The 21,938-nt window shown below is 35.9% G+C and overlaps 2 long non-coding RNA genes and 2 other non-coding genes across 4 annotated transcripts in view; 3 read left to right on the forward strand and 1 right to left on the reverse strand.

The window, feature by feature from the left end:
- LOC147845150 (uncharacterized) overlaps positions 1–5,315 on the reverse strand; it is a 180,450-nt gene extending 175,135 nt beyond the window's left edge. The window contains exons 1-2 of the long non-coding RNA XR_015484553.1: positions 5,113–5,315; positions 2,999–4,720 (exon numbers count right to left, since the gene is read on the reverse strand). This is a non-coding gene — a long non-coding RNA (uncharacterized LOC147845150). The remainder of the gene's footprint in view (positions 1–2,998; positions 4,721–5,112) is intronic.
- An 8,989-nt stretch (positions 5,316–14,304) lies between these two features.
- LOC137496551 (uncharacterized) lies at positions 14,305–16,210 on the forward strand. The gene is made up of 3 exons (XR_015484337.1): positions 14,305–14,348; positions 15,439–15,527; positions 16,104–16,210. It is a non-coding gene; the product is annotated as an uncharacterized LOC137496551 (long non-coding RNA).
- A 2,865-nt stretch (positions 16,211–19,075) lies between these two features.
- LOC141384044 (U1 spliceosomal RNA) lies at positions 19,076–19,239 on the forward strand. Its single transcript, XR_015485045.1, has one exon. It is a non-coding gene; the product is annotated as a U1 spliceosomal RNA (small nuclear RNA).
- A 1,390-nt stretch (positions 19,240–20,629) lies between these two features.
- On the forward strand, positions 20,630–20,793 carry LOC141384086 (U1 spliceosomal RNA). The gene has a single exon (XR_015485629.1). It is a non-coding gene; the product is annotated as a U1 spliceosomal RNA (small nuclear RNA).
- The last annotated feature ends 1,145 nt before the right edge of the window (positions 20,794–21,938 follow it).

Consider the following 21,938-nt stretch of genomic DNA (forward strand, 5'->3'; position numbering starts at 1 on the left):
ATTTATATATCTTGGCTGCTGCAATTGTTAAGAACTTAGTTTATAAAGCTCCTTTGTTGTGGCAAGCCAGCCAAAAACCTAAATACGATCTGGTGATGTTCATGTTGCTATTAAATGGCAGAGTCTGTTCTCATTTCGTTTAATAAAATTTACTGCTCCTATTCAATGTTAAATCTATTGTTTTACATTATATGTATATATATATATATATGGTAATGATTTCTGGAAGTTTTTAAGAATATCTTGGACAATAACACTGCTCTATGGTGTAGATCGCACTCAAAGAGACATCAATAATCAGCGTATGAACCTCAATAATGGTGAAAACAAATTTAACAAAATTAACAGTTTAACTCACAAACAGGCAACTGAAAGTCTAAACATAAACAACAGCAGAATCAAATACAAATAAAGAAAACTGTTTTCCATTATACAACATTTATTTATACCGCAATGCATACTGGGATATTTGTACAGTGCCACTCCCAGCATGCATTGCAGCATGAAACATTTGAGATGTTACCATTGTTGAGATACAAGGTCAGATTCATGAGGTCTGAGTGTGTATTTGTCATAACTGAACTGTTTTTGTATGTTATTTCTTAACTGTTAAGTAATTACGGAGATATCTTTTCTGTTTTGTTGGACTATTTCTCACTTGCCTTAGTCCACCCCAATTCAATAATCGGTCAGGAGTCAATTAATCAAAATCAATGAATTTATTTATCGAGCATAAGTGAATAAAGCGAAGGTCAGGATCCTGGGCTTTTGAAGAACCGTCAGCCAAGCAGTCTGGATGTCCAAAAGCTCTCGAACTCTCTCGACTCCCTCCTTTTATCCATCAGCAGCGTTCAATCTTTTTGGCCACTCCTCTGATCAGTTACCCCCAATCTCTATTGTTGCCATCAGCTGTTATCAGGCAGAATCATCTCTCAAAGGTCTGTGGTCTGCACACAGAGATACCTCTGCACACAGAAACAAAAGGGCAGGTGAAAGTATCACTTCTCCTTGACATACTTGACACTACTGACATCTGGGGTGCAGCAAGCAACTGTAGCAAAAAATCATCAAAGCACAGCCGAGCATCATAAATTCCTTATAGAATTATCAGGATAATATCAATTTTATTAAAGCATCATACATCACGCATACACAGAAAGCAGTATAAAAATGCTGCATCTACCACATCTGCTTTTCCTCCTAGTCCTGTCTATGAACTCTTGACCTGTGTATGAACCCATCTAGGGGAAGCCCCTCTGCAGCTCTGTCTCCAGCCAGCACCCACACACAGCTCTTGTGGTTTTAGCAGTTAGTTAGAAACACATTATAACAGGTGTTAAGTAGAAGTACGCTATATCAGGAGACATCATCATATCTGACAAAAACACATATTGTAAATTATGAATAGTGAGGCAAATGGGAGTATATTCCTCCAATAGCAAATATATATCAAAAGAAAAGAGTGATTAGTAAGACAATAAAGCAATATTTTCCTCATCTGCTCCAGTTCTCCTTTCTGTATAGAAAAGTCACACGTCACAGCTGCAACCCAGACAGGGACTTTCTGCAAGACTTGTTTGTTACAGATTTAGTTATTTGACATTATAGGTGTGGAAAGTTCCTGTCTCATTTTAAGGTCAAACAGAATGTCTTATCATATCATTGCGTGTGCTCATTAGATTATCATGGTTCAAGCAAACACATATACATATGCAAAATAAGCATGAGCACATGTATATAATTCAAAAGAAGCAATAGACTGTAATTTTATTCCTTCAGTAGTTACAGTCAAAAATAAACATTAAACTTAATTTATTTTTTCTAAAAAAAAAAAAATTACAAATTTTCATTCCATTTAAAATCTGTATTGAATTTCTTTCAAATTATTTTGAAAATGTTGGTAGGACTTGTTGTAAGAACATTATTTATTCACATTATAAGAACTTTCAAGTACAAACAGAGATGAGCAAAAGTACATTGAAATATATTTTAAAATAAATAAAGTATCAAATACATACATTTTATTTGTTTCAAAATAAAATACTTTATGGGACATTCTAGCTGAAATTTACATTGTATGTTACTGAAATAAAAACATAAATACAGTGAATTCATTCATTTTCTTTTCGGCTTAGTCCCTTTATTAATCTGGAGTCGCCACAGCGGAATGAACCGCCACATTATCCAGAACACACCAACACAGGGAGAACATGCAAACTCCACATAGAAATGCCAAATGACCCAGTCGAGGCTTGAACCATCGACCTTCTTGCTGTGAGGCGACAGCATACTGCCCCACCCCGACGCCTCTAAATAAAGTGAATAATAAGTATTTCATCAGAAAAATTTTAAAATGGCCTGATGGTTGAATTCTGTGAGTTGTTCTGTAAAGGAATATGTCAGTCATTTGGTTCTCAGATTTTTTTTCTTTATTAAAACACTTTACAAATGTACAAACCCTGTAGTCTTTGTCCTCAGCCCAATTGAATCTACAGCTTTAATAATTATGTTTTGCTTAAAACATATTTAAAGCAAATAGCCAGTTTAAGTTGCTCTCATTCACATCAATTGATTAAAAAAACGTGAAACTATAAATAAATTCTACAAATAAATACTACAAATATATTATACAAATAATTTATTGTTCCCATGTTTCTGTCAGTCCTGTCACATTTGCATTAAATTTATCATAAAATGCATGCAATACACCTTTGACTTTGAAGTGACATAATTTGACGGAAGAGAAGCTGACAGTGATCAAGGATGCATTCTATCATTGAATTGTATGATTTTATGCTTACTTTTGTGTGATTTTTTGAAGACAACAAGCTTAAAGGTCAGGCCCTGTCACATTTTTTATTAGTGAAAATGTTTCTGGTAGATTGTCTCATATTTATTTATTTTTTTTTTTAAATACAACAAAATACTTTTTTTAAAGGTAGCAGGAACTTTCTTTGCAAACCTTTTATTAATAAGCCTATTGGATCAATCCCTTCACCATTAAACTGTTTGATAACAACAAATTTTCTCTGGCACTTCATCCACCTATTGGGGAAGTTGTGGCCTTATGGTTAGTAAGCAGGACTTGTAACCTAAAAGTAACTGTGTTTCTCTTTGAGTTCAGTATACATTTTGCACAACTTTTCATACAGAAAGTCCTGTTTTGAAGATGATCATTCATTCATTTTCTTTTTTTAACTTAGTCCCTTCATTAATCAGGGATCGCCACGTACAGCGGAATGTATATGTTTTATGCAGAGGATGCCCTTCCAGCCACAGCCTTACACTGGGAAACGCTCAAACACACTTGCATTTACACACATACACTACGGCCAATGATTTTATCTTCATTAACCAGACAGTGCACCTGTAGGTGTAATGTCATTTGAAACAATGTATCGTCAGTGTAGGACTTATTTTAATGTTGTTTGTCTTATTTATTTGCCATCTGCTGTACATCAGCAATCTATCTATCATGTGTACAGTATACTCATTCTCCCAAGATTTTTTATTCAGATCTTCTTTAACTAGACCTGTCTCAGGCTCAGGTTCACACAGCAAGGAGTGCTGAATGCAGATTTTTTTCAGATCTGATTTTTTGCATAACTGTTCACATTGCTTTTTTTTATAAATGTGGCCAGTATCAGATTTCCAGTGTGAACAGATCATGGTGCTAAACTGACCTGTATGCACAGCACATAAAATGTGTATAGCGTATAAATATAAAGCACAATGTCAGATATTGACTAATTGATGTTTAGAAGCTCCAAATCCTGTTTTTAAGATATTTATTATTCCATCTAATTTCTTAAGCAAAGATGCTGAATTGTACACTATACAGCCATTATCTCTGGTCTTAGCATTGCTCACCTGCTATTTTCAATGTGTGCTGACTTGCTCCTGAATATACCCTTGCCATTTGTCTGTTACTTTCTTTAAGCATAATTTCCATTCATACTTGAATCATTGACCACCATCTAAAAATAGAAGGTGATTTAGAAGGTGATTCTTCTGATTACAAGCTTATAGGCAAGTGATCAGAGGCCTCCTTTTTAAGATGTAATCATGTACTGTAAACATCTTGCAAAGTATTTTACGGTATTTTGAAATGACAAAAATACAAGACACTGAAGTATTTCGATACAAAATTTTATGCCCATCCCTGAGAACAAATAACTTCATGAAGACGTTCCAAGAACTTTGTTCTAAAAACATCTTCCATCAACATTATGACAAAGTTCATTCATTCATTTTCTTTTCAGCTTAGTCCCTTTATTGATGCGGGGTCTCAACAGCGGAATGAACTGCCAACTTATCCAGCACATGTTTTACGCAGCGGATGCCCTTCCAGCTGCAACCCATCTCTGGGAAACAACCATACACACTCATACTATGGTCAATTTAGTGCATCAATTCCCCTATAGCGCATGTGTTTGAACTGTGGGGGAAACTGGAGCACCTGGAGGAAACCCACACGAATGCTGGGAGAACAAGCAAACTGCACACAGAAACACCAACTGACCTAGCCGAGGCTCGAACCAGCAACCTTCTTGCTGTGAGGCGACAGCACTTCCTACTGCGCCACCACATCGCACCCCATGATTAAGTTCAAGCACAAATAACGCCCTGAAGACATCCTCCATGAACTTTGTTCTAAAAAAGTTTATGAACATTCTGACAACTTTCAAGTACGAATAACGTCCTGAGGAAATTTCAAGAACTTTGCCAAGAACGTTTTTTATCAACATTGTGACAACATTCATCAAGACCAAATAACATTCTGAAGACGTTTCAAGAACTTTGTTCTAAGAACGTTTTCCATCAACCTTATGAGAACGTTCATCAAGTACAAATAACGTTCTAAAGACGTTCCGAAAACTTTTTTCTGTGAACGTTTTTCACCAACATTATGACAATGTTCATCAAGTACAAATAATGTTCTGAAGACGTTTCAAGAACTTTATTCTAAAAACGTTTTCTGTCAACATTATGACAACGTTTATGAATTACAAATAATGTTCTGAAGATGTTCCAAGTTCTTAGAACGTTTTTTTATCAACATTGAGGGAACGATCATGAAGTACAAATAACGTTCTGAAGATTTTAAAGAACTTTGTGCCAAGAACGTTTTTTATCAACATTGTGACAACGTTCATCAAGTACAAATAACGTTTTGATGATGTTCCAAAAACTTTGTGCTGAGAACGTTTTTTTTTCAACATTGTGACAATGTTCATCAAGCACTAATAACATTCTGGAGTCGTTTCAAGAACTTTGTTCTAAGAACGTTTTCCATCAACATTATGAGAACGTTCATTAAGTACAAATAACGTCCTGAAGACGTTTCAAGAACCTTGTTCTTAGAACTTTTTTTATCAACATTGTGACAAAATTCATCAAGTACAAATAACGTTCTGAAGACGTTCCAAGAACTTTGTTCTAAGATTGTTTTCCATCAACATTATGACAATGTTTATCAAGTACAAATAACGTTCTGAAGACATTTCAAGAACTTTGTTCTAAGAACTTTTTTATCAACATTGTGACAACATTCATCAAGTACAAATAACGTTCTGAAGATGTTCCTACACACTGTTAAAAATTGTCCCGTTAAAAAACAGTAAAATACTGGCAGCTGCAGTTGCCAGCAATGTACTGTTATTTAACAGTCTGTTGCTGTAAAAATACATGGACTACATTGATTTACACAATACTCAAGTGAACTCATTTTGCTCACTGAAAGCAACTGTCTCAACTTGGTCAACTGCTGAATGAGTTTATGAAGTAATGTGCTATACATGCTTAGAAGCATACTTATAATGATAACTTATTTTAGTTAATTAGAAAAGTTCGGTTTAACTCTAATGTCTTATTTTCACAACAGCACACATACATGTAAATCTGGAATCACCAGAGAGATTCTGACTGCATCAGCAACTAAACAGCCGCTGTCTTTAAATAGAGAAACATGCAGAATAACATCAGCAGCTCATTGTTCATCTTTAACTCATACACTGGCTCTACTCTCCTCCACAACGGTGACACACAGAAGAAATTAGCTTCAGGTTTTACAGTAAAATACTGTTTTTTCCTTGATTTAACAGTAATCTACTGGCAGCTGTGGTTGCCAGCAATCTACTGTTTTTTTACAGTCTATTTCCGTTGTGTAAATTAACAGTATATTACTGTTAAAATACATTTTTACACTGTGTTTTTACCTCTCACACCTTTAACCCTTTAAACCCCAGAGCAAATACTTCAGTTTTTATTGAAGTGTCCACACTACTGAGTGTTCAAGAAACATGGAGCAAAGCTGAAGTAAATTCATTAATTAACTGACTAATTAAATGATAATTGAGGATTAACAATGAACAAATGAAGAAATACTGAAGGGAAAAAACAAGAACAGAACATACAAAACTTTAGTCACAGCTTTATAATGAAATAACCTGAAGAACAACAAATGATTAAATCATTTAAATGATCAGCGGATGATTAAACAACTCTACAAACATCATCACCAGCTACACTTATTACTTAATACATGTATTTTTGTATAACATCTACTAAAGTTCTTCTTGAGAAAAAGTGAAAGTTTTACTTCACCATCATGGAGAACAGAGTTTGCTTTAGTTGGGCTCTTAGCCCTGTCATTTTTAACATTTATATATCGTGGCTGCTGCAATTGTTAAGAACTTTGTTTAAAAAGCTCCTTTGATGTGGCAAGCCAGCCAAAAACCTCAATAAGATCTGGTGATGTTCATGTTGCTAATAAATGGCAGAGTCTGTTCTCATTTCGTATAATAAAATTTACTGCTCCTATTCAATGTTAAATCTATTGTTTTACATTAGATGTATATATATGGCAATGATTTCTGGAAGTTTTTAAGATTATCTTGGACAATAACAGTGCTCTATGGTGTAAATCGCACTCAAAGAGACATCAATAATCAGCATATGAACCTCAATAATGGTGACAACAAATTTAACAAAATTAACAGTTTAACTCACAAACAGGCAACTGAAAGTCTAAACATAAACAACAGCAGAATCAAACACAAATAAAGAAAACTGTGAGACCATCATACAACATTTATTTATACCGCAATGCATGCTGGGATATTTGTACAGTGCCACTCCCAGCATGCATTGCAGCATGAAACATTTGAGATGTTACCATTGTTGAGATACAAGGTCAGATTCATGAGGTCTGAGTGTGTATTTGTCATAACTGAACTGTTTTTGTATGTTATTTATTAACTGTTAAGTAATTACGGAGGTATCTTTTCTGTTTTCACTTCTCATTAATTAAATTAATACCTGCAACTAAGCATAAAATCTATTGCATGTGGCCCTTCTTCCAGATTTATACCAAAACATTTATCAGAACTAATTTCAGACAAATAGATTTCTCTATTTATTGACTTTCCAACTTTATTGCTAAATTGCTTTTAGTACAAACGTTTTGTAAACTCTGTGTTACAGCAGTTGGAAAGTCTTCTTAAATGAGTTCAAGGGTGAAGAGCCCAACTAAACCAGCCCCTCACTCCATTACGGTGACACAAAAAACACCTTAATTTCTGTTGGATCTCAATGAGAATAGTATGGAAGTCAAATCAGTCAGTAATAAGTGTGTCTGCTGTTGTTTGTGGAGTTGTTTAATGATCCTCTGCTGAGACTGAAGCTGTTTTATTTTATTTGATTTTATTTAATGTTGTAACTCAAGTCACTGTTTGTGTTTCTTGTTTCTTTTCTTCAGTAATTGTAATTATTAACAGCAGGTGTTCATCAGTGTCTGAATTCACTCATTAGTGTTCATTAAAACTGTCAGGTGAACTATATTAGTTAACTAGTGTATGAAATAGTGAACAAGGACACAAAGTGTGATTTCAAACACAGACTTCAAAACACCGAATCTGAACTCTGTTAGCTCACAGTTTTCTGCAGTTGGTTACTTTCTCGAAAACAAAAATGTTATCCAGAAAGCACTGTTTTTAACAGAATATTACTGTTTTAGTGAAAAAACATTATTTTACCGTAGAATCTGACCGTTTTTTAACAGCAATTTTTTACAGTGCACTGTAAAAAATTGCTGTTAAAAAACGGTCAGATTCTACGATAAAATAATGTTTTTTCACTAAAACAGTAATATTCTGTTAAAAACAGTGCTTTCTGGATAACATTTTTGTTTTCGAGAAAGTAACCAACTGCAGAAAACTGTGAGCTAACAGAGTTCAGATTCGATGTTTTGAAGTCTGTGTTTGAAATCACACTTTGTGTCCTTGTTCACTATTTCATACACTAGTTAACTAATATAGTTCACCTGACAGTTTTAATGAACACTAATGAGTGAATTCAGACACTGATGAACACCTGCTGTTAATAATTACAATTACTGAAGAAAATAAACAAGAAACACAAACAGTGACTTGAGTTACAACATTAAATAAAATAAAATAAAACACCTTCAGTCTCAGCAGAGGATCATTAAACAACTTCACAAACAACAGCAGACACACTTATTACTGACTGATTTGACGTCCATACTGTTCTCATTGAGATCCAACAGAAATTAAGGTGTTTTTTGTGTCACCGTAATGGAGTGAGGGGCTGGTTTAGTTGGGTTCTTCACCCTTGAACTCATTTAAGAAGACTTTCCATCTGCTTGAATACAGAGTTTACAAAACGTTCGTACTATAGCAATAAAGTTGGGAAGTCAATAAATAGAGAAATCTATTTATCTGAAATCAGTTCTGATAAATGTTTTGATATAAATCTGGATGAAGGGCCTCATGCAATAGATTTTATGCTTAGTTGCAGGTATTAATTTAATTAAAGAGAAGTGGAAACAGAAAAGATACCTCCTAAGTTACTTATCAGTTAAAAAATAACAAACAAAAACAGTTCAGTTATGACAAATACACACTCAGACCTCATGAATCTGACCTTGTATCTCAACAATGGTAACATCTCAAATGTTTAATGCTGCAATGCATGCTGGGAGTGGCACTGTACAAATATCCCAGCATGCATTGCGGTATAAATAAATGTTGTATAATGGTCTAACGGTTTTCTTTATTTGTGTTTGATTCTGCTGTTGTTTATGTTTAGACTTTCAGTTGCCTGTTTGTGAGTTAAACTGTTAATTTTGTTAAATTTTGTTAAATTTGTTGTCACCATTATTGAGGTTCATATGCTGATTATTGATGTCTCTTTGAGTGCGATTTACACCATAGAGCAGTGTTATTGTCCAAGATATTCTTAAAAACTTCCAGAAATCATTGCAATATATATATATATATACATATATATATATATATATATATATATATATATATATATACATACATATATATATATACATACATATATATATATATATATATATATATATATATACATACATATACATACACATACATATATACATACATATATATATATACATACATATATATATATATATATACATACATATACATACATATATATATATATACATACATACATACATATAATGTAAAACAATAGATTTAACATTGAATAGGAGCAGTAAATTTTATTATACTAAATGAGAACAGACTCTGCCATTTAATAGCAACATGAACATCACCAGATCTTATTTAGGTTTTTGGCTGGCTTGCCACAACAAAGGAGCTTTTTAAACAAAGTTCTTAACAATTGCAGCAGCCAAGATATATAGATGTTTAAAATGACAGGGCTAAGAGCCCAACTAAAGCAAACTCTGTTCTCCATGATGGTGACGTAAAACTTTAACTTTTTCTCAAGAAGAACTTTAGTAGATGTTATACAAAAATACATGTATTAAGTAATAAGTGTAGCTGGTGATGATGTTTGTAGAGTTGTTTAATCATCCGCTGATCATTTAAATGATTTAATCATTTGTTGTTCTTCATGTTATTTCATTATAAAGCTGTGACTAAAGTTTTGTATGTTCTGTTCTTGTTTTTTCCCTTCAGTATTTCTTCATTTGTTCATTGTTAATCCTCAATTATCATTTAATTAGTCAGTTAATTAATGAATTTACTTCAGCTTTGCTCCATGTTTATTGAACACTCAGTAGTGTGGACACTTCAATTAAAACTGAAATAAAGGCTCTGGGGTTTAAAGGGTTAAAGGTGTGAGAGGTAAAAACACAGTGTAAAAATGTATTTTAACAGTAATATACTGTTAATTTACACAACGGAAAGAGACTGTAAAAAAACAGTATATTGCTGGCAACCACAGCTGCCAGTAGATTACTGTTAAATCAAGGAAAAAACAGTATTTTACTGTAAAACCTGAAGCTAATTTCTTCTGTGTGTCACCGTTGTGGAGGAGAGTAGAGCCAGTGTATGAGTTAAAGATGAACAATGAACTGCTGATGTTATTCTGTATGTTTCTTTATTTAAAGATAGCGGCTGTTTAGTTGCTGATGCAGTCAGAATCTCTCTGTGTTATTTCCAGATTTACATGTATGTGTGCTGTTGTGAAAAATAAGACATTAGAGTTAAACCGAACTTTTCTAATTAACTAAAATAAGTTATCATTATAAGTATGCTTCTAAGCATATATAGCACATTACTTCATAAACTCATTCAGCAGTTGACCAAGTTGAGGCAGTTGCTTGAGTTCACTTGAGTATTGTGTAAGTCAATGTAGTCCATGTATTTTTACAGCAACATACTGTAAAATAACAGTACATTGCTGGCAACTGCAGCTGCCAGTATTTTACTGTTTTTTAACGGGACAATTTTTAACAGTGTAGAACTTAGTTCTTAGAACGTTTTTATCAACATTGAGGGAACGATAATGAAGTACAAATAACATTCTGAAAACTTTGTTCAGAGAACGTTTTTTATCAACATTATGACAACGTTAATGAAGTACAAATAACGTTCTGAAGACGTTTCAAGAACTTTGTTATTAAAACGTTTTTCATCAACATTATGACAACGTTCATCAAGTACAAATAACAATCTGAAGACGTTTCGAGAACTTTGTTCTAATAACGTTTTTAACAACATTGTGACAACATTCATCAAGAACAAATAACGTTCCGAAGACGTTTCAAGAACTTTGTTCTAAAAAGGTTTTTTTTCAACATAATTACAATGTTTATGAAGTACAAATAACGTTCTGAAGATGTTCCAAATACTTTGTTCTTAGAACGTTTTTTTATCAACATTGTGACAACATTCATCAAGTACAAATCATGTTCTGAAGACATTTCAAGAACTTTGTTCTAAAACTTTTTTTATCAACATTGTGGCAACATTCATCAAGTACAAATAACATTCTGAAGATGTTCCAAGAACTTTGTTCTTAGAATGTTTTTATCAACATTGAGGGAACGATAATGAAGTAAAAATAACGTTCTGAAGACGCTCCAAAAACTTTGTTCTAAGAACGTTATTTTATCAACAATATGACAACCTTCATGAAGTGCAAATAACATTCTGAAGACGTTGCGAGAACTTTGTTTTAAGAACGTTTTTCATCAACCTTATAAGAGTGTTCATCAAGTACAAATAACGTTCTGAAGACAATAGGTAAACTTTGTCCTGAGAACGTTTTTCATCAACATTATGACAATGTTCATCAAGTACAAAAAACGTTCTAAAGACGTTCCAAGAACTTTGTTTATCAACATTGAGGGAACGATCATGAAGTAAAAATAACGTTCTGAAGACGCTCCAAAAACTTTGTTTTAAGAACGTTGTTCACTAACATTATGAAAACGTTTATGAAGTACAAATAACGTTCTGAAGACGTTGCGAGAACTTTGTTTTAAGAACGTTTTTCATCAACCTTATGAGAGTGTTCATCAAGTACAAATAACGTTCTGAAGATGTTTCAAGAACTTTGTTCTAAAAACGTTTTCTGTCAACATTATGACAACGTTTATGAAATACAAATAACGTTCTGAAGTTGTTCCAAGAACTTTGTTTTAAGAACGTTTTATATCAACATTATGACAACGTTTATGAAATACAAATAACGTTCTGAAGATGTTTCAAGAACTTTGTTCTAAAAACGTTTTCTGTCAACATTATGACAATGTTTATAAAGTACAAATAACGTTCTGAAGTTGTTTCAAGAACTTTGTTTTAAGAACGTTTTTCATCAACATTATGACAACGTTTATGAAATACAGATAACGTTCTGAAGATGTTTCAAGAACTTTGTTCTTAAAACGTTTTCTGTCAACATTATGACAATGTTTATGAAGTACAAATAACGTTCTGAAGTTGTTCCAAGAACTTTGTTTTAAGAACGTTTTTCATCAACATTATGACAATGTTTATAAAGTACAAATAACGTTCTGAAGTTGTTCCAAGAACTTTGTTTTAAGAACGTTTTTCATCAACATTATGACAACGTTTATGAAATACAGATAACGTTCTGAAGATGTTTCAAGAACTTTGTTCTAAAAACGTTTTCTGTCAACATCATGACAACGTTTATAAATTACAAATAACGTTCTGAAGACGTTTCAAGAACTTTGTTCTAAAAACTTTTTCTGTCAACATTATGACAACGTTTATGAAATACAAATAACGTTCTGAAGATGTTTCAAGAACTTTGTTCTAAAAACGTTTTCTGTCAACATCATGACAACGTTTATAAATTACAAATAACGTTCTGAAGACGTTTCAAGAACTTTGTTCTAAAAACGTTTTCTGTCAACATCATGACAACGTTTATAAATTACAAATAACGTTCTGAAGACGTTGCAAGAACTTTGTTCTAAGAACGTTTTTTAACAACGTCACAAGAACGTTAACAACGTTAAGAGACTCTTCTAAAAACGTTCTATTGATAACGTTTTGTGCTAACATTTCCGCAACTTTTAAAGAACGTTAGTGAATGTTCTGGGAACGTTCCCTGTTAGCTGGGGAGGTCTTCAAAGTTGTCAAGTTGAAGCAGTTTATTGTTACAATAGAGTTGGTCGATCGATCTCTCTCCTACAAATGTTCCAAAACCCACAGTTTATATACAGGTTTTTCCTATAGTCATCATGAAACAGTGGTGTAGCATGAGCATCACATTATTTCCAGGCTCCAATAGGATTCTAGCCTTTATATTGATGGCTGTATGTTTTTCTGTTTTTGCACATCTTAAAGGTCATATTTCAACACTTTTTAAATGATTCTCCCTATGCATGCTATTGCCGTGCAGATTGAGCAAAGTTGTTTTTAAGTTGTTTTTGTCATGGTCAATACATCAATACATGTTGCATATGCTGTCTGAATGGTCTTACTTCACCGCTGTTTACTTCTGTGTGTTTTGCTCTGCATCACTTGAATGTATTTCTATATGTTTTAACAGTGTATTTTAATAGTGGCAGATTATACAGTGATTATATAGTGATTACATAATAAAAGTTCCTCTATAATTCTCCAATATAAATCCCCCCTTAGGGACTTAATCAAAAAAGTCCCTTTCCTAAATCCCTCGCTGAAGTGCAACTTAAGAATCCAACACTTGCAAAGTCTTAACATACTTGTGCAACCAAAAAGTTGCCCATCTACATCCTTATCAATTTTCAGCATCCTTCCGCCACACTTCAGAGGAGAAACAGAACCAAACATCTCCCTCTACTTTTGACTTTAGAGGGAGTAAACGATCCCGCTCTCCCTAACTGAATACTTCTTTGGGGAGTTCAACACACAATAATCATTAGACAGGTTAAAAACATATGCTTGTCAGCCTTGCTCACAGTTGTGGGTATACAGCATATATACTTGATTAATTATCATTTAATAGAAATCATGTAGTTGTAGAATATTCTCGGCGCCTGTAAAAGAGCTGTGAGGGACCGAGCCAGCACGTACAGTAAGGGGCATACAAAAAAGATTTTCAAAAATAATTATTTTTAATAAAGTCAAAAAGGTTCACAAAAAGTTCAAAAATAAATTAATTAAATACATAATTAAATCAATTGAAAGAACAATAAACTAAACTAGGAAAACAAACTGTGTTCAAATTAAACAAATCATGTCTAAACCAAAAACAGAACTCCATGAAATCTTCTTCTTCTTCTTCTTTGGGTTTTACTGGCGGTTGGCAACCAGACTTATAGGTGCATTACCGCCACCGACTGGAATGGAGTATGGAACTAGTTGAATACTTTCTGAAGTGTATAAATTACATGAAGGGTGAGAAAGGGGGAGGAAATTGTGAGGGGAGGGGGGAGAAGGGTAATCCTGCACAACTGGAGTGGCTGCACTCTCAGGACCGCATTTTTAGGACCGCATCTTTAGGACCCTAGTTTTTTGTGACAGCGTTACCTGTCGGATTGGATCATGGATGCGCTAATGGACGACACGGATGACAAGGAAAGTGTAAGTACCGATTTTTCTATTAAGTTTTATTTTAAACTGTTAAAGTATGTGTTTATTTTGTAATGCTGCTGTTTTATACTGTGAGTTTATGCAGAAATGCCAGATTAGCCTGCATGATTTACCCCACTTTTAAGGGTCTGGGACAAAAATGTTACGTGACGATTTTTTTTCCAGAAGAAGAATAAAATATTATAATAATAAATATGGATAATTTTACACAGCCAGAGTGAGAGCTGCTATAACTGTTAATAATTTTCTAGAGTTCGTTTTCTAGTTTGATTATACGTCGTTCGTAACTCGTGACCATGGTTTAATGAAACATTGTTGATTTAATGGCTTGTTGACTTAACGGCTAATGTGCTTAGTGACATGCATTAAACTAAGATGGTAAAAGCACGTTTGATGTAAGAGTTTTAGATTTATCTATATTTTACTTAATTCGTGTTATTCGTTGTATTACATTAGCACATTAAAAATTGTGCTGACTGCCTGTTTGCCCCACAATACTGTATGTGTTATTAGCCTGATGTTTTGTCATCGTTTTACAGTGATGAATGAGATTCTGAAAGTTAGGCTTATTCTGCAGGTCTTAACCATATAGAGTCTCATATCTTTAATTTATATCAGGTATGTTTTACCTGGCGAAAAAGAAGTGATGGCCAATATGATTGGATTGCTTAGGCTCATTGTAGGAGGAAAAGAAAACAAACTACAGGAATATTTTCATTGAGGTTATCTCAAACTGTTGAGTAACACTTTATAACATCTGCATACTATAAATAAATAATTATTAAGCATTTAATAACTAGTTAATTTATTAATATTTTATTTGTTTAGCATTAACTCTACATTTAATAGACATTGATAAGCAGTTTATAAATACAGTTACAAATGCTAGCTGTGTTCTTGAGTTTATAGCATATCTATGATGAAGTGCAGATTATCTGTGGTGTTCATTTTCCAGAGGAATGTCTGGCCAAATAAGTATATAAACTGCATGCTGGGTGCTACTCATTTATGAATCCATGTAAAATGATTTGCTGTTCTGTGGTGGTATTTTAGTTCATATTTAATGATTTTTTTTTCAAAGGCCATCGTACATCCTCTGGGTGTCTTGAGGAGCTGGTCTTTGGATGATGCTGAGCAGGTCTTTCTTTCTGGTAAAGATTATCATTACAGGTCAGAATATGGTTAATTTTGCACAATGCTCAAAGAGCCTTTTTGTTACTGGTATATATGTTAACTCAACAGTGGATTTGCTTTTTTTAGTGTTTGGACTTTCAGCAGTGAATACTAAACCACACTGAACTGAACTGAATTTAATAAATGTTAAGCTGCTTTGACACAATCTACATTGTAAAAGTGCTTTAGAAATAAAGATAAAATTAATTGAAATTGAATTGAATATTCAACACATTTCCATTTTTCTCAGAAAACATATTTATAAAGGTGCTGTTGACTTGAAATTTTCACCAGATGTTGATAACAATTTGTAAAGTAATTAGATTTGTTTTCTATTCATATATATTTTTTTCTTTGGTTTTCAGGTCAATAGCACCTTTAGAAATATGTTTTCTGAGAAAAATGGGAACTTGTTGAATACTTATTTACCCCAGTGTGTATGTATATATATATGTATGTATGTATGTGTGTGTGTGTATTTATATGTATGTATTTATGTATGTATATATGTATGTATATGTGTGTATATATATATATATATACTTGAACTTTCTTCTTCACTCTCATTCACAGGAGCTAAAGTCTACAGCCAGTCTGAATGCAGCAACTGAATAAACAGTGGAGTCATTTTTGTGGTTGAATTGCATTAATAAAAATAAAAGTGTGGATATTTATATAAATGTACATTCTTGAATCTTCCTTGCGTCTTGTCTCTCTAAAACCTTTACAACCTGGTTTTAAATTAGTAACTGCAAATGCTGATCCCATTTGATTTCAATTTATTTTCCTTAATACTGAGGTAATTAGTTCAATGTAATGGGGTTCATCAAAATACAGTATTTTTCAAGGAATTTAAGACTTTTAAGGCACTCAACTCTATTTATTAATTTATATTTTAGGTGTAAATTCATTTGTTTCATTTTAAAATTGTTACTTAAAGCAGGCGTTTTACACTTTAACCTCTGTAATAAAAGTGCCTGAAAGTTTCCGCTATATAATCCAATTCGGTAGGTGGCGCAGTTACAAAACGGGTCCTAGAAATGCAGTTTCACTATGTCATCCAATCCGGTAGGTGGCGCTTTCGCAAAAAACTAGGGTCCTAAAAATGCGGTCCTAAACATGCGGTCCTGAGAGTGCAGCTACTCCAGTTGTGCAGGATCATACTATTGGGAGGGGGAGAGAGGAAAGAAAAAAAAAAATAATAATTTTTAATAACTCCATGAAATGACAAGACAGACCACATTTATAGCACAGGGACTAGTCCACATTAAACAAGAAGGGGGAGACAAAAACATACAATTTACAAATACAATAAACTAAGCCAAACATCTAAATACAAATCTAAATATAAAGTTAAATAAAATATAAATAAGGCAAAACTAAATATAAATCTGAATAAACAAACACTGCAAATCATTATTGAACCTAAACTAAACATGAGCTCTCCCTCCAAGCCATTAAGCCAATGGTATCGGCAGGCGGAACCAAAAGACGGCATCTTGCGGCACGTCGGACCTTAACTTGGGCGGACCACACCCGGAAACTCTGTTCCTCGTCGGCACTGCAGCACGGTAACTTAAACTCAAAGGAAAACTAAATTAACAAAACATACAGTACAGATAACTGATTTTGTGTGCACCCAAAATAGTAATAAATGTACTGTGAATAATAAAGAAAGGTAATGAGTAACTGAAAAAGTGTATGCGTCTTATTTAAATCAGATATGAATGAAACGAGATGTATAAACACAATAACTGAAACTGTGACCAATAAATAATCTTAAATGAATATGTATAACGTGTGTGTGTGTGTGTGTGTGTGTGTGTACACATGATAAAGAGTACAGAATATGCCAAGCACTTTTTACTGCAGATTGTTACTTTAATGCTGTAGTGGAATTTCCCTGTAAAAAATATATAATTGTTTTATGTTTATTAAAGATAATAATCACAAACTGCTGTATCTTAAATTATTATTTTCTATAAATTGTCAGTCTTCCTTTTGTACGTGTGCATGTGCATACACAGATGTTCTGTAGGTGAGACATCTGACATCTAAAAAACACAGATCTGCCAGATTTTTATTTGAACCGAGAAAGAGGGACTTTCAACTGACTGTATTGCTTTGTGTTGGTGTTTTTACTGAAGATGAAGTTGGTATTTATTTATCAGGATTTGTCAAATAAAAAAAATCAGAAGTTTACACGAGTGCTGCACTTATTAATGTCAAATTTATTTTCATTAATTTGTGTCCTGATAGATAAGTAATAAATAAAACTGGCCATTTGTGCCACACTATTAATATAATATTAAGTGTATTTAATATTCTAATTAAATGAAATAGAATAACAATGTTGTACGTGACTCTTAATAACCAAACAAAATCATTATAAAAAATATTTTCTACAGTGCAGAAATGGATCCAGAAGGGTTGTTAGAAAGTGGTATTAAAGTATTTACCCTGTATTTACAAATAATACAAAAATGAAACCAAGAAGACTGCATTTTAATTCAGTAGTATTAGATTATGAAATTATGTGTAACTTATTAATTAAATTGTAGAACAGATATCAAAACCACCCAGTAGATGGCAGCAGAGCACTGTCTTCATTCAAATGGAGTAACTGAACAAAACTTTAATGGATTAGTAAATAATAAATAATGAAATTGATTGCATTCATAGATGACACACCATGTAATAAGAAAAAAAATAATAAAAATTTTTACTCATGCTGGAACATTTACATATAACAGATCATATACATGTATATTCATAGCAGCATCAAAGTAAAAATAAATCCATTATATGATTAAATAATCTGATTTAATAAATAAAAAGGTTACAAACATATACTTCCCTTAATAAATAATAGCTTATCCCTGCTCTTAATAAAACTCAAAGCAGTGCAGTATTGAAAGAGAAACAATTGGACACATGCCCAATATTTTTAATAGCCTTAAATCAAAGTATAATTTTAATATTTTCAATTGTAAATTTTCCAGAGAACTCTCCCATTCAAAGGGAAAAAATTAAAATGAAAAACTAAAAACACTGCATTTTTATTTATTTATTTTTTCAGACTCCACCTTTATTTGCTGTAAATATGCAATATGCATTTGCATATTGAAGCAAAATAATAAACCATTAAAATATCAGAACTAAAATCACTGCGTTTCTGAAGTGACACCATTGTGAAAAGAGTATTTTGAGTCTTTTGTAATATTTTTTAGCAGGAAAAATACCATTATGAAATTCACATAACTGTTAACATAATTAACATATAAAACACTCATCAAGAATGCCCACTTTTGTGCATTTTTGTGTTTATTAACAATTAAAACAAAATTTAAGAAATTGTACATGCATTTCCTGTTTACTGACACCACGTAGTGGGCATTCACGCTATTAGGTTTCCACTAACCAATGAAATTACAGGTGGGCGTGGCTGAATGTGCAGCCCCGCCCCACATTCATCCCCGCCCAGATCTGCGAGCTGCAGACAGGGGCTTCTCACGGCGGCTGCCATTTGCGCCGCCCGGCAACTCATACTTACCTGGCAGGGGAGATACCATGATCAAGAAGGTGGTTCACCCAGGGCGAGGCTTGGCCATTGCACTCCGGCCACGCTGACCCCTGCGAATTCCCCAAATGTGGGAATCTCGACTGCATAATTTCTGGTAGTGGGGGACTGCGTTCGCGCTCTCCCCTGAGCACAGTGGTTCAAGACAGAGTTCAGGCGGTAGCGTCAGACCCGGCTGGAGCCAAGTGGTGCTCGCTGCAGAGCCATTTGAGGAGAGCTGAGCTCCAGCGAGGGGGAGCTTAAGCTTGAGCTCCACCTTTTTTGCACTTCTTCTACGAGTGATGTCACTGGGGGTAGGGTTAGGGGCGGGGTTGGTGTACGCATTAAAACAGCTTACAGGAGGAGGAGCGACAGCTCATGCTCCCCCTCGCTGGAGCTCAGCTCTCCTCAAATGGCTCTGCAGCGAGCACCCTCTCGCTGGAGCGGCGCTTCCCTCTCTTCCTCGTCCTTTGCCAAGCCTCTTTTGCTCCAGTAGAGCCGCGCGCGCCTGTGGAAGGCCTGCCCACCCGTCGCTAGAAGAGCCCGTTCTGACGCCGAAAACTACTCGAAAGGTCCCCCCTCAAAGCGGTTTGACCAGGTGAAGGAACACGCAAAGAGAGCCCCCGGTGGCTTTTGTCCGCCAAGCGAGTGTGCCCTGTGGAATGTCAGAATTTTATTTTTACCGGCCTGCCGCTGTTACTGACGGAACGAATGCAGACCGTGTGAAAGGTCATCATTTTATCTGCCATTAAGTAAGCGAACGCTTCGGCTCGGATCAGAGGTAACTTTGTTTCAAGAACTGCAATCTTTTGCAGACGTCTGTGGCGTTTTGGGCAGAGGGACGGTTCTAAACCAATCTGAACCAGAGGCAATTTCGCAGCCAGCCGTCGGTGGTTTCCCGTCCCAGGAATGTAAGGTGCTTGCAGCGGGAGGTTGTTTCGTTAGCGCTTCCGCTTCCGTCAGTGAAGTTCTTTTGCGGAACGTTTGTAGATCCCGTCGTCTTCTTCAAGCTATGTCGTTTGAGCACTGTGCTGATAGGCTGACGTAAGAAAACAGGACACAAAACATACAAGGCAAGAGTGCAAAGCACGGAGCTCTAGGCAAAGGCGGTCCGAACCGCAGCAAAGCAGGAGGTCGACATGTCCAAATAGACCAAATCAGAAACTAAGCAGAGAAAAACGGCATCTGTAGAGAAAGAAAACAGATGGAGGAAAAGAAAGAAAGAACAGGAGGATCCCCTCCCCTCCCCCCATAGAGGGTCTGTTATCCCCAGATCGAGTGCGTCCGGTGGAATCCATGTGTTGGCAGCCCCAACTGATGACAAAACACAGAGCAAGCATCTGGAGGAAGCTCAAACTCTTCATGCGTTGCCACAGTTACTAGCGAGTGGTTTGCAGGCACAGGCACGTCTGCTGCAAGTACAGCGCCGTCAGGAGACAGGGGTTGCTGGCCCATTCCCCATGCTCGGTGGCTGGGCATCACCGCCCTGGAGTACAGCCGATAGAAAACGGCGGCTGCCATTTGCGCCGCCCGGCAACTCATACTTACCTGGCAGGGGAGATACCATGATCAAGAAGGTGGTTCACCCGGGGCGAGGCTTGGCCATTGCACTCCGGCCACGCTGACCCCTGCGAATTCCCCAAATGTGGGAATCTCGACTGCATAATTTCTGGTAGTGGGGGACTGCGTTCGCGCTCTCCCCTGAGCACAGTGGTTCAAGACAGAGTTCAGGCGGTAGCGTCGGACCCGGCTGGAGCCAAGTGGTGCTCGCTGCAGAGCCATTTGAGGAGAGCTGAGCTCCAGCGAGGGGGAGCTTAAGCTTGAGCTCCACCTTTTTTGCACTTCTTCTACGAGTGATGTCACTGGGGGTAGGGTTAGGGGCGGGGTTGGTGTACGCATTAAAACAGCTTACAGGAGGAGGAGCGACAGCTCATGCTCCCCCTCGCTGGAGCTCAGCTCTCCTCAAATGGCTCTGCAGCGAGCCCCTCTCGCTGGAGCGGCGCTTCCCTCTCTTCCTCGTCCTTTGCCAAGCCTCTTTTGCTCCAGTAGAGCCGCGCGCGCCTGTGGAAGGCCTGCCCACCCGTCGCTAGAAGAGCCCGTTCTGACGCCGAAAACTACTCGAAAGGTCCCCCCTCAAAGCGGTTTGACCAGGTGAAGGAACACGCAAAGAGAGCCCCCGGTGGCTTTTGTCCGCCAAGCGAGTGTGCCCTGTGGAATGTCAGAATTTTATTTTTACCGGCCTGCCGCTGTTACTGACGGAACGAATGCAGACCGTGTGAAAGGTCATCATTTTATCTGCCATTAAGTAAGCGAACGCTTCGGCTCGGATCAGAGGTAACTTTGTTTCAAGAACTGCAATCTTTTGCAGACGTCTGTGGCGTTTTGGGCAGAGGGACGGTTCTAAACCAATCTGAACCAGAGGCAATTTCGCAGCCAGCCGTCGGTGGTTTCCCGTCCCAGGAATGTAAGGTGCTTGCAGCGGGAGGTTGTTTCGTTAGCGCTTCCGCTTCCGTCAGTGAAGTTCTTTTGCGGAACGTTTGTAGATCCCGTCGTCTTCTTCAAGCTATGTCGTTTGAGCACTGTGCTGATAGGCTGACGTAAGAAAACAGAACAAGGCAAGAGTGCAAAGCACGGAGCTCTAGGCAAAGGCGGTCCGAACCGCAGCAAAGCAGGAGGTCGACATGTCCAAATAGACCAAATCAGAAACTAAGCAGAGAAAAACGGCATCTGTAGAGAAAGAAAACAGATGGAGGAAAAGAAAGAAAGAACAGGAGGATCCCCTCCCCTCCCCCCATAGAGGGTCTGTTATCCCCAGATCGAGTGCGTCCGGTGGAATCCATGTGTTGGCA

This window comes from Danio rerio, chromosome 4, assembly GCF_052040795.2.
Source record: "Danio rerio strain M-AB ecotype USA chromosome 4, GRCz13ab, whole genome shotgun sequence".
In the NCBI taxonomy this organism is placed as follows: Eukaryota; Metazoa; Chordata; class Actinopteri; order Cypriniformes; family Danionidae; genus Danio; species Danio rerio.